The 13846-nt window shown below is 44.0% G+C and overlaps 1 non-coding gene across 1 annotated transcript; it reads left to right on the forward strand.

The window, feature by feature from the left end:
* Positions 1 to 3175: 3175 nt before the first annotated feature.
* Positions 3176 to 3339, forward strand: LOC138802248 (U1 spliceosomal RNA). Its single transcript, XR_011364721.1, has one exon. It is a non-coding gene; the product is annotated as a U1 spliceosomal RNA (small nuclear RNA).
* Positions 3340 to 13846: the final 10507 nt, after the last annotated feature.

Consider the following 13846-nt stretch of genomic DNA (forward strand, 5'->3'; position numbering starts at 1 on the left):
CTTGCCTATCTGTCATGACAACGCATCATCCTCTGATGTCACATGAGGTTTGGCTGGAGCCCTGAGTGATTCACCATCTCTGACCGGCCTCTCCAGCCTACATCACATGTCTCTCTGAGCATGCAAGGAGTACAATCAGGTGCTGCAACCTCACTGTTGTCCAACTGTCTGCAGCGAAATAAGATGTTACGCAATAGATTTGGTCAGGAAACTGTTATGAGTGCAGGGGGAGGGGAATAGGCAGGGTGGGAGGACTGTGATAAAGAGCTAAAGAAAAGAATAGAACTGCTCAACCAGCACAACCACAAAATACAAACTAAGGTCCCCAAAACTAATTGATTTTTGAAGGTTTCAGACAGGGGCGTAGCTAGGGGTTCAGCCTGGGGGGGGCGAGTGAGTCTGAGTGGGCCCCCAACTGATTATGTTACCCATAGGGAACCTTGCCAGACGACAATGTTTTCTGAATAACAAAGGTTATATTCTACTACATTACTCCTAGTGAATAAGGATTGAGAAAAGTGTTAGAGGCTTCTACATTTCACATATAGAACCATGTAAAAATTAAAAGGGTTATCTAAGGTTAGAAAAACATAGCTGCTTTCTTCCAGAAACGGCACCTCTATCTATCTATCTATCTCCTATCTATCTATCTCCTATCTATCTGTCTATCTATCTGTCTATCTATCTATCTATCCAATCTATTATCTATCTCCTATCTATCTATCTCCTATCTATCTATGTACAGAGATGTCCAGGCTCCAGCATCAGGAGGGGCTCTCTGTACTTCCCCTCACTCTGTCTGCCCTCTATAAGTTACAGCACACAGCAGCAGCCTGACATACACACAGATGATCACTCACTGTCAGCTGCTGCTGCTCCTCCTCTTTAGTCAGCCATACACCTGCTGGCAGCCATACAGTAGCAGGATCCCTCCTCTCCTCACATGGCTGCCCCTCCTCCCCTCCTCACACACAGCACTATGCAGAGCAGTGTGTAGCTGAGGGGGAGGAGCTTTAGTGTGCTGCGCATTGCAACATGTGAGGAAACAGGAAGAGAGGAGAGAGCAGAACATCCCCGGCCAGGGGCAGCATCAGGTGACTGAGTGGGGCCCCCAGGAGCAGCGGGCCCGCACCTGCCGGGCGCTGATGCCATCTCGGGGCCCCTACAGACGTGTTAAGGCTGTCTGCAAAAGCAATAGCTTCTACAGACCGCATTAACCGTCTGGGACCTCAGTGGGCCCCTGCCTGAGTGGGCCTGGGAGCCACCGCCCCCCTTGCCCCCCCCCCCTAATTTCTCTTCTAGTTTCAGAGCTAGGGCAGATAGGTAAACAATGCTACATGCTTCTGCAGCATGCTTATTTTATTTTTTTTTTTCACCTGATGGACTCTATCTTTAAAGAAGTCTGGTCTTGAACTTTTCATGTGTTTCTTTAGGGCCAGTGGACAGCTACTCAGGCCCCTGTGTGCAAGTTAGAGAGAAGAGCTCCCATACTGTATAAACTAACATTTAAAGGGTTCAAGCAAGAAAGTATGCAAAGCTTGAAACTTTTTCACTCATAGTTAGAGAACCTGTCACCAGCACAGCTCCAACCAAGGCCTCCTGCTTGGTGATTGACATACCCCCTGCATGTGACAGCAGCCCAAGCAGAGCCGAAGCACACAGGAGGACTGTCAATCACAGAGCAGAAGGCATGGTTGGAGCTGTGCTAGGCAGATCGAGCAGGTTCCTCGACTCAGGGATGGATCCAGGTGGGTCATTTACATACTGTGAGCTGAAGAAAAAATAACCTAATATCGGGTGTACAGTTATGCAGACAGACCTAGGACAGGTATGTTTCTAGTACATTTTTTAATTCCCTGCACCCTGTTGCCAGCAGTTTCAAGTGGAAACTCTCAATGATACAGTTTTTAGCCTAATTCCAGGAATACTGTACATGATTGAGAGCCTCATTACAATCTCTAGCGGTTCTGCATAGTATAATGTTTGTGTGTCAAGAGGAGCTGTACTTGCTCCAATGCAATTTAAGGGTTGCATGATCGATCCATTAATTGACTACTCATGTGGCCCTCTCAACAATTGAGCAGTGTTAGGCACAGTGTAAAGGACACCTAAAGGAAGGACCGAGGCTTCTCCTCCTCTCCTCCTCTTTATACCAAAGTCCTCTGGAAGTATAAGGTGTATGGGGCCTCCCTACTCTCTGCGACAAATAATGTCTGTGGCGATAAGGGTCAGATGCGACAGATTTTCTCTGCTCGACCCCCTTTGTTCTCTGATAAATTAGAGCTTACTCCTCCCACAGAAAACACATGAATCGTCGGCTGTCCTTGTGTCCAGGGGGGACAGAAGAGATAAATGATGACCGAACAATCATTTGGCCTATAGTTATTGAAAGTGTATGGCCACCTTTAATCCATTTCTGGCTTAGCATTCAATTATTGCAATTAAATACCTGAATGTGTCAATAAACCCCTATGGGCTTCTTTTAACAGGTGCCAATCAACTAGGTTTTAACTCCTATCAGGTCCATCTTAAAAGGATGCTTAGTGGTTGTCACTTCCTCTGACGACTTTTTTTTTTTTACCCACAATACAGACTTCCTTTCTTTACAGTATTACATGATAATAATCATCTTCATCATAACTTAAGAAATACTGTTACTGTAGAAAGTACATCACCTACGTGGCTGACAAGCTGTCCATCAAGGTGACCACATGAGAATATGTTAGCATGTTAGGCAGTACCAGTGAGTGCATCCAGCTGAAACCACACTGCCAGTGTGTTCCCCAATAAAGGTTCCTGAGATTATGGAAGCCTTTCACCACCATTACTGGAAGCATGCTAGGTAATTTTTTATTTTGCACCATTTTTGTTAAATTTTATGTTTAATTAATATGTAACAATCGGTAATAGGAAAATGAAAAACTGCACTCACCGACAATCGTGACAACTTCTTTTATTTCTTATGTGCGGACATCATAGAGCAGACGCCAGCTAGGTGCGGGTAACAGGCTTGTTTCGCGCGGAGCCCTTCAACGGACCCTCCCCCTTCGCTACGTCACCCCATCTAAATATGCTAAACATAGTGACGTATGTGAACGTGTGATTACATATAAAATACATTAAAACCAAATAAAAACAATCAGACACACAATTCATATCAAAAAGCTATGGCCCCATACTTACCTGGCAGGGGAGATACCATGATCACTAAGGTGGTTCTCCCAGGGTGAGGCTCATCCATTGCACTCCGGGTGTGCTGACCCCTGCGATTTCCCCAAATGCGGGAAACTCGACTGCATAATTTGTGGTAGTGGGGGACTGCGTTCGCGCTTTCCCCTGAAAAAAAAAAAAAAAGCTACGGCCCACTCTATCATTGAGGCCACCCGGACCTTCAGCTTCGGTACGCAGGATCCATTTTGTCTCGGCCCTCATCAGAAGGCGATGACTATCTTTTCCTGCTCGGGACTTAACCCTTTCTATCCCTGCGAATTTTATAGCTGCCAGGTTACCTCCATGCGCTTCATTCATATGACTAATGATTCTTGGAGCACCAGAGCCAGTTCTCAATGAGTAAAAATGTTCCCTAATACGGGTATGGAGCGCTCTCTTGGTTTTGCCTATGTAAAATCTTTTGCAATCGCAGAAGATTACATAGACAACTGAAGTGGTTTTACAGCAGATAAAATCATTGACATATATCTGCTGTCCATTAATGTTCAGACTTGTTCCTTTACACATGTAAGTACACCAGTTACAGGAGCCACATCTATGATAACCTTTTAATTCATGTCGTAACCATGTCGTAACCATGCTGTACCATCTTCCTTAGTTGTTTTCATTTTACTGTGTACTAGTATGTCCCTTATACTTTTGCTACGCCTAAAGGTGACGAAAGGTTTTCTTGTGGCTTGCTCACCTAATGTTGTATCATTTTCTATCAGGTACCAATATTTATTGATCGCCCTGCGGATTTGTGAGGCCATAGGTGAGAGCTTGAAAGAAAAGGCTAACCGATCCATATTACCATTTTTAAGTCTTTTTGATTTGGTGGCATTGTGGAGCAAAGTGTTGTGATTTTTCTGTGCTGCTTTGTGCAACGATTCATCAAGCAATTTTTCGGGGTAGCCTCTATTTAAGAATCGCTGCTTAAAGCGTAACTGTCATTTCAGGGCCATTGTTCTGAAAACATTAAATATCAACAGTACAAGCGATTTTAAGAAACTCTGTAATAGGTTTTATAAACCAAAAGAGTTTCCTTCTGGACTGAAAAAGCAATCTCCCAGCCTCCCCCCTCACATCAAATGAAGCAGGATTTCTGTCTCCATTATGTGGCTATGGAGAGGGGAGGGGCTGTTAGGAGTGACTGAGCACGGAGCAGTCCTGCACAGCACAACACCCTGCAATCTTCTCTCAGTAAGTTCATAGATAAGCACTGACCTTTCTGACACCTGAATTTAGCGGTTTAGGTGCCCAGAGAGTCTACAAACAGCTGACCTTCTTGTGACCTCTTCCTGCTCCCTCATCTCCCTCAGCCCCTCCCCCCTTCATAGGCTTACAGTCTTCACTGGCTTCTCTGTAATGAAGACGTGTTTGCCTGATAATGCACAGATAAAAAGTCAGGGGGGAGGCTGGGAGATTGCTTCTTGAGTACAGAAGGAGGCTTTTTTGGCTGATGAAACCTATTATAGAGTTTCTTAAAATCGCTTATACTACTGATTTCTGCAATAAAAAAAACATGACCGTTACGCTTTAAGTGCAGCAGCCTGCGTTCTAAAAGACTCTTTCGTACTGTTAATACGGCGCAAACGGAGGAATTGCCCATAGGGCACAGCTTTCTTCGTTGTGTCCGTATGGTAGCTGTTAAAGTGGAGCAAGGTGTTAGAGGCTGTGGGTTTCCTATATCCTTTTGTTTCCAACCTGCCATCTTTCACTGACACCACGACATCCAAGAACTCCATCTCATGGGGACTGATTTTACTAGTGAAAAACATATTCATTGTATTCTCCTGATTAAGGTAGCATACAAACTCCTCAAAGTCCACTTCTGATCCTGTCCAAATTATAAAAATATCATCCACAAAACGTGAATATCTGTGGATGAACCTAGAAAAAGGATTTTTTACGCTGAAAATAAAACGCATTTCAAAAACTGCCAAAAATAAATTGGCCACAATACATGCCACGGGAGTGCCCATGGCAACTCCAGACGTTTGAAGAAACCATTTATTTTCAAACATGTTGGACAAAATCAAATCCAATGCCTCACAAACAAAATCTATATATTCCCTGCTTCTGTCTTTTCCAGGAGTTCACGAATGCTATCTATCCCCAATCGATGCGGGATACGCAGGGCGATCAATAAATATTGGTACCTGATAGAAAATGATACAACATTAGGTGAGCAAGCCACAAGAAAACCTTTCGTCACCTTTAGGCGTAGCAAAAGTATAAGGGACATACTAGTACACAGTAAAATGAAAACCACTAAGGAAGACGGTACAGCATGGTTACGACATGAATTAAAAGGTTATCATAGATGTGGCTCCTGTAACTGGTGTACTTACATGTGTAAAGGAACAAGTCTGAACATTAATGGACAGCAGATATATGTCAATGATTTTATCTGCTGTAAAACCACTTCAGTTGTCTATGTAATCTTCTGCGATTGCGATAGATTTTACATAGGGAACATTTTTACTCATTGAGAACTGGCTCTGGTGCTCCAAGATTTATTAGTCATATGAATGAAGCGCATGGAGGTAACCTGGAAGCTATAAAATTCGCAGGGATAGAAAGGGTTAAGTCCCGAGCAAGAAAAGATAGTCATCACCTTCTGATGAGGGCCGAGACAAAATGGATCCTGCGTACTGAAGCTGAAGGTCCAGGTGGCCTCAATGATAGAGTGGGCCGTAGCTTTTTGATATGAATTGTGTGTCCGATTGTTTTTATTTGGTTTTAATGTTTTTTTTTATATGTAATCACATGTTCACATACGTCACTATGTTTAGCATATTTAGATGGGGTGACGTAGCGAAGGGGAAGGGTCCGTTGAAGCGCTCCGCGCGAAACAAGCCTGTTACCCGCACCTAGCTGGCGTCTGCTCTATGATGTCCGCACATAAGAAATAAAAGAAGTTGTCACGATTGTCGGTGAGTGGAGTTTTTCATTTTCCTATTACCGATTGTTCACTATAGAGACTGCCTACAAAGTAGCACCGCCGGACATATCCCCAGTTGTTACCTGTTTGCCTGGAAGGTTCAGCTCCAAGCTGTAGTGCCGGCTACTCCTTGTCGTGCAGTTAATATGTAAATTGAGCGGTTTGGTGGATTACAGTCCTTAGTGCACCTTTTTGTCCCATCTACTTGAATATTCAGCCGTCTCAATATTCATGGGGAGGGGCGGGGCAGATTGGTGCTGTAGTCCCTCCCTTACGGCATCAAACTTCCTAATTTACATATTAAACTGAAGATTTAACAAAAATGGCACTAAGGATGAAGGTAAAAAAATGACCTTTTATTCTCAGGTCTTCTGACCTGCCATTAGTTTTCCTTCAATCTCATCACAATTCTGAAGCATAAGTGTTAGGACACATCCAACTAACATGAGGAATACTGACCTCATAGGGCATTTAAAGCGAATGTAGCACCGGTACATGGCTTATGTGAATTTTTACATGTATAGACTGGTGCCATTAAGGGGATGACCGTGCTACTGTCCTTTTTTTTGAACTGCAGCCCAGTTCCCATGAACAGGGGATTCTCGCCCTTGAAACACGTAACATATCAATAAAGTATGATTTGACTCCAGAAGCCGTGAGCCGTTTCTCTTGATACGTTGGAGACACTTGGCCGGTTTTCAAATGAGGGTTCAGCACCAACAGAAATCCACCACTTTTTTCTTTACTCGCTGAAGTTCTTTTTTTGTTAATATGTAAATGAGGCTCAAGTGCCCCAGCATGGCAAGAACCCCAGGTTAGCCTGCCAATGACCTATTGTTTACTAACTCTGTGCCACCTGTTGGTCAAAGTGGTGATAGGTGGATGAAAGTGGACATAGAGGCAGTGAATTAGACAACATGAGCTGGACTTGCCTAGACTGGGTAAGGCCATGTTCACACGTAGCAAAAGTGGCGGAATCCCGATTGCAGCCTGTCTCCCTTTTACAATGACAGTCTATGAGAGGCTTGCGTGCCTTCTCTTCCTGTGCCGAAGAATGAACATGTTCATTCTCCGCCGCGGAATTCCGGCACTTTTGCTACGGGTGAACGTAGCCTAATGTTTTCTTAGCTTTTGAGCAATACAAGCTTATAGCTTGGTGCTGGGATAGACTATGGAGACTGCTTGAATGCAGTGGTGTTTTTCAATTGATTGGTAGTCTGAAGAATTTTGTGATTTGTTCCTCTAAGACTGTGGCAAAAGTAAAGTGGATTGCTCTGTGTCTTATGATGCTAGTTTGCTTTTCAACCCATTTACTCTTGTTCCAGATTACACAACTGACTGGAAAGAATGTATGAAGAAACAGTGTATTATTATTTTCCTAGTGAAGCCACCATTGCGTAATGTGGCCATTTCATGGGTTGGGACACAATGGGAAATGATTCTTCGCATTTTGTAAATGTAAGTGTTTTTTTTAAATGCAGTAAAGAGAACATGCTGCTGCTGACTGAGATGTCACCCTGGAAGAATCACGTTTCACTCAGCTTACACGTGGTTAATATAGAGTAGGATCCATACGTGTTAACCTTTGTGTCAAGTGATGTTCCAAAATGATGGAAATCTGCTCAATGGATGAGCAGCATCCTTGATAACTAGGTGGCCATTTGACTTGGAGGCCTTTAACCCCTTAAGGACAGAGCCTGAAATGGCCTTAAAGCGTAACTGTCATATTTTTTTGTTGTTGCAGAAATCAGTAGTATAAGCGATTTTAAGAAACTCTGTAATAGGTTTTATCAGCCAAAAAAGCCTCCTTCTGTACTCCAGAAGCAATCTCCCAGCCTCCCCCCCTGACTTCTTATCTGTGCATTATCAGGCAAACACGTCTTCATTACAGAGAAGCCAGTGAAGACGGGTTCTGCTCTCTCCATTCTATCCTTATGGAGAGGGGAGGGGCCGAGGGAGATGAGGGAGCAGGAAGAGGTGACATGAAGGTCAGCTGTTTGTAGACTGGGCACCTAAACCGCAGGATTCAGGGGTCAGAAAGGTCAGTGCTTATCTATGAACTTACTGAGAGAAGATTGCAGGGTGTTGTGCTGTGCAGGACTGCTCCGTGCTCAGTCACTCCTAACAGCCCCTCCCCTCTCCATAGCCACATAATGGAGACAGAAATCCTGCTTCTGAAGTGAGGGGGGAGGCTGGGAGATTTCTTTTCAGTCCAGAACGAAACTCTTTTGGTTTATAAAACCTATTACAGAGTTTCTTAAAATCGCTTGAACTGTTGATATTTAATGTTTTTTTTTTTTAAAAATGACCCTGAAATGACAGTTACGCTTTAAGGACAGGGACAATTGTTACTTTTGCGTTTTCGTTTTTCCTCCTCTCCTTCTAAGACCTATAACGCTTTCATTTTTCCACCTACCGGGCCATGTGAGGGCTTGTTTTTTTCAGGAGCAGGTGTACTTTGTAATGGCATCTTTCAATCTACCATTAAATGAATGACGGAACACCTAAAATATCATTTATGGGGTGAACTTGGGTCAAAAAATGTGATTTGGCAAATTTTGGGGGGCTTCCACGTTTACGTAATCCATTTTGCGGTAAAACTGGCATTTCTCCTTTATTCTATAGGTCGGTCTGAACACGGTGATATGCATTTTTTTTTTAGGTTTTCTTACGTTTTACTATTTTTATTAGCAGTAAAACTTTTTTTTTGCAAATAGGCATATTTAAAATGGCCCTATTGTAACTCCTATAGCACATTTATTTTTTTCACCTACGGGGTCATAGGGGGTGTCATTTTTTGCGTCATGATCTCTAGTTTTTATTAGTAACATTTTTTTCTAGATCAAATGTATTGATCACTTTTAATTAAATTTTTTATACATAAAATGTCATTTTAAAAAAAGCAATTTCACGCCGTACACCGCGCGGGAAAAGTAATGTTTTATTTTAATAGATCGGACAAATACGCACGCGACGGTGTATAACATGTTAATTAACTTTATTACTTTTTATGTGTTTTATGTATGCAATGGGAAGGGGGGGGGGGTGATTTACACTTATTGAGGGAGGGGCTTTGGGGCACTTTGTAAAACTTTTATTTATTTTTTTACACTTTTATAGTTCCCTTAGGGAACTATCACTTACATATATTAGATCAGTAACACTGATCCCTGCTATGCCATAGCATTGCAGGGATCAGTTTTATCTGTGATCTTCTGATTCAGCCTGCCTGTGGCAGAGGACCGATCCAATGACTGCACGAAGAAAGGTAAGAGACTTCCGGCAGTCAGGAAAAGCGATCGGGACCCCCGCAGACACGCTGCGGGGATTCCGATCGTTAAGTTACCGGAGATGCTCTGTTCACTAATACTTAAATGCAGCGATCGCTGCGTTTAAGGGGTTAATGGCGGGCGCCCGCGCAATCGCGGTGGCCCCCCCATTGAGGGTGAGGGCCTGGCTGCAGATAGCAGCCGGTCCTCACCCGGTATGGGGCGGGCTCAGCTCGTTAACCCGCTCCACAGCCCGGGACAGCGCCAGGGCGCCAGTACATTTACGTCCTCCTGTGTTAAGTCCCAGGCAGTGAGGGCGTAAATGTAGGGATTAAAGACAAACTCCACAAAATATTTTTATTTGTCCCCTTGCTGCGCTCTGGCGGATATACTTACCAGCGATGACCTGTGGCACCGTTCAAATCCTGCCTGCAGTAATGTCACCCCCTCCCCCCGGTAGTTACCTTATAACACTATTTCCACTGATTCCAGTAATTACATATTGCCTCAAAACTGCTTTGAACAAAACAGAAAGATATCATCAATGGTACCATTGCATAATACTGCCACACCATGACCACTATCACTACAACCCTATAACAGAGTGTAGTTACATCCAGGTGTCACTCACAGGTGGTGTCTTCTCTTATCAGCGTTGTTTTTCTTTCCATCCAGCGTGGGCCACCTTGAAGTCTTCCTTCGGCTGTAAATCCTCTCTCCAGAATCTGCCAGAGAAAATTTTAGGCTCCAACACATACAGTAGTTAGGTCCCCTGTATCCCTATATAGTAGTTACACCACTCTGTGCCCCCCACAGAGTTAAGGTGTCCCTGTGCCCTCACTTAATTAGGTATGCTCTGTGCCCCCAGTAGTTTATACCCCCTGTGTGCTGCCCCAGTAGTATATACCCTCTTGTGCTCCCCCACTTATATATAGCCCCCATGTCCTCCCCTAGTAGAACATAGACCTCCCGTGTGCTCCCCCAGTAGTATATAGACCCCCTGTGTGTTCCCCCAGAAGTATATAGACCCATTGTGTGGTCCACCAGTAGTATATAGACCCCTGTGTGCTCCTCCAGTAGTATATAGACCACATTCTGCTGCCACAGTAGTATATAGACCCCTCTGTGATGCCCCAGTATTCTATAACCCCTGTGTGCTCCCCCATTATATATAGCCCCCCTGTGTGCTCCCCCATTATATATAGCCCCCCTGTGTGCTCCCCCATTATATATAGCCCCCGTGTGCTCCCATTATATTTAGACTCCCTGTGTGCTACCCCAGTTATACAGACCCCCTTAGTGCTCCCCCATTATATATAGCCCCACTGTGTGCTCCCATTATATTTAGACTCCCTGTGTGCTACCTCAGTTATACAGAACCCCTGTGTGCTCCCCGTTATACAGCCCCCTCCCTGTGTGCTCCCCCATTTATATAGACCCCCTGTGTGCTTCCCCTGTTTATATAGTCTCCCTGTGTGCTCCCCCTCCCATATAGTATATAACACACAAAAAACAAACACTTATACTCACCCGGGTCTTCGCCTCTCCTCTCACCACTCTTGTGGCTGCAGGCAGTGTCTTGCATGTGGTCACAAGAGGCCGCTCTCCCTTTGCGGTGTCGGTGCTCCAGTGACGTCACTCGTGCACCAGCACCATAAAGGGAAAGCGGCCTCTTGTGACTGCAGGCAAGACACTGCCTGCGGCCACAAGAGTGACTGACAGGGAGGGAGCCAATTACAATCGCTCATAGTTACAGTTCAGAGTGCAGCTACGGGCGGTCTTGGGCACCAGAGCGGGGCGTGGGGGCCCCCTTGGATGTCGGGGGCTCCTTGCAATTGCGTCGGGTGCTTTGTGCCCAAGACCGCTTCTGCCTATAAGAGCGATCTCTTAGAGATGCATTGGTTGGAGAGCGTGACTTCCGGCCTTCGACATGCGAGACAAAAAAGTGGTAACAAGAGCAGGAACATCAACACGTGCGGAATTTGAACGGCGCCGCAGGACCATAATGAAGCCACGCCTCGTGAAGCCGTGCCGTTCACTTAGCATAGCCAGTATAGGGTATATACTGAGCTTCCGTTTCCGTTTTAAATTGCTGACAGGAGTAGAGAGATTAAAGGGGTTGTTCACCCAAAAAATTTTTCTTTCAAATCAACTGCTGCCATAAAGTGCCAAAGATTTGTAATTTACTTCTATAAAAAAAAATCTCAAGCCTTCAAGTACTTATCAGCTGCTGTATGTCCTGCAGGAAGTGGTGTATTTTTTCCAGTCTAGAGATCAGTTAAGGTTTTCTATCAGGATTTCCTACTGCTCTGGACAGTTCTTGACATGGACAGAGGTGGCAGCAGAGAGCACTGTGTCAGGAAAGAAAACACCACTTCCTGCAGGACACACAGCAGCTGATAAGTACTGGAAGACTCAAGATTTTTTAATAGGAGTGAATTACAAAACTCTGGCACTTTATGGCACCAGTTGATTTGAAAGAAAAAAAATGGTGGACACAACCCTTTTAAAGGCTTTTAGTACTTAGCATCAGCTGTATGCTCCAAAGGAAGTCATTTTCTTTCCAGTGTGACACAGTGCTCCCTTCTGCCACTTCTGTCTATGTCAGGAACTATCCAGAGCGGGTTCTTCAAGGAGCATTGTGTCCAAATGAAAATAACTATACAACTTTCTCTCTGGCATGCAGCAGCTGATAAGTACAGAAAGAACCAAGTTTGTTTAATAAAGGTACAAACCAATATCAATTGATTTTTTTCCCCAGCCACCTTATAGTTGTTCATAGAAAAGCAAATTGTGGACAATAATTTATTGCTATAAATTATACTATACTAACCTCAGCTATTCCACTTCATTACGCTCTGCACTATGTATAGATAAACAGTATAGATAAAAGAATCATAGCAAGTAAACTGAGAATGGAGAACAATCACTTATGTAAGTAGTGTATACGGAAAAGCGTCATTTCCAGTTAGTGATGACACTGGATATTACTCCTGAGACCTGCTGCGATCCTGACATACAGCCGAAGGAGTTCAGGACTTCCATTCAAAACTGTTAGATTATTTGCTCTATTAGAGTCTATGGAGCGAAGAGTCGGAAGCTTCTGCCAACTATGGAGTGGAACACTCACCTACATACTCCCATCACCTGTATCTTGTGATCACAGGGGGTCTCAGGAGTGATACCTGGTGCAATCAGTAACTTTTGACATGTCTCCAGACAGTATGACAAATGACAGTAGCACTTTAAGGACTGTATTTTCCAGGAAGACATATTATATGTACTGGACTTGCAGTAACTTCTTTGTTGTTAAAGGTCATTTTTGTACAGAAACAAAACACTCTCAAGAAGCCGGAAAAGTTTGTTTCAGAATCCCCATACTAGGAAGAAAATGCGGAGTTGGTTTACTTTAGCCTGAAATTGCTGCCATTTTTAAAGCTGTTCCCTTCTTCTGAGAATAGAACACATACATCTGATCTGTGATATTTGCTTTTACGACTGCTATAAGTGGCATGGGCTGAATCAAATGAGACAATACAGTGACAGAAGAATACCATGTCCATTCCCGCTTCTTCTCAATTATTTTATTACTTACAAGATAGTTTAGTATAAGGGCCAGTGTGCTGCTTTGAATGAATGAAAGGGCGCTCGCTTGTCCGTTGCCGCCGCTCTTCGCTCAAAGAACTAACATGTTAGTTCTTTGAGCGGAGTAATTACGCCGTGTTTGCTCAGTGTGAACTGGCCATAATTATTATTATTATTATTATTATTACTGGGGATCTGTTCATGTCATTTGTAAGGTGGCATGGTGCAGGGCATCCTAGAGTTATACCTAGACTTTCTTGGGCTTTGACCCAGATCAAAGACTCAGTTTGTTGCATTAGGACGGTGTTAGACAAGATCATAGTAGATGATCTTCATTTCTGATGAATCGGGATGCGGGCGCATCTGTGTGTGCCCGCATCCCATTTTTCAATTGCACACAATGGAGTGTGCGGCCGGAGCCGCACGCTTTATTGTGTGAACTCATAGGTTCTCTGTGGCCTCTGTTCAATGAATAGCGGCTGCAGAAAACTGACATGTCAGTTTTTTGCGGTGCTGGTAGCGATCCCGGCCGGAGTGTACACTATGGGGGAGATTTATCAAAACTGGTGTAAAGTGAAATGGACTCAGTTGCCCCTAGCAACCAATCAGAGTCCACTTTTCATTCCTCACAGACACTTAGGAAAATGAAAGGTGGAATCTGATTGGTTGCTAGGGTCGATTGAACCAGTTTCACTTTACCCCATGTTTGATAAATCTCCCCCTATGTGTATACACTCCGGACGGGATTCCCTCAGCTGCAGCATAATGTAAGTAAAGTATTAATCATGGCTTTGTTGCAAATCGGCAACAACGGCCGTGATTAATACTTTACTTA

This window comes from Dendropsophus ebraccatus, chromosome 9 (genome assembly GCF_027789765.1).
Source record: "Dendropsophus ebraccatus isolate aDenEbr1 chromosome 9, aDenEbr1.pat, whole genome shotgun sequence".
NCBI lineage: Eukaryota > Metazoa > Chordata > Amphibia > Anura > Hylidae > Dendropsophus > Dendropsophus ebraccatus.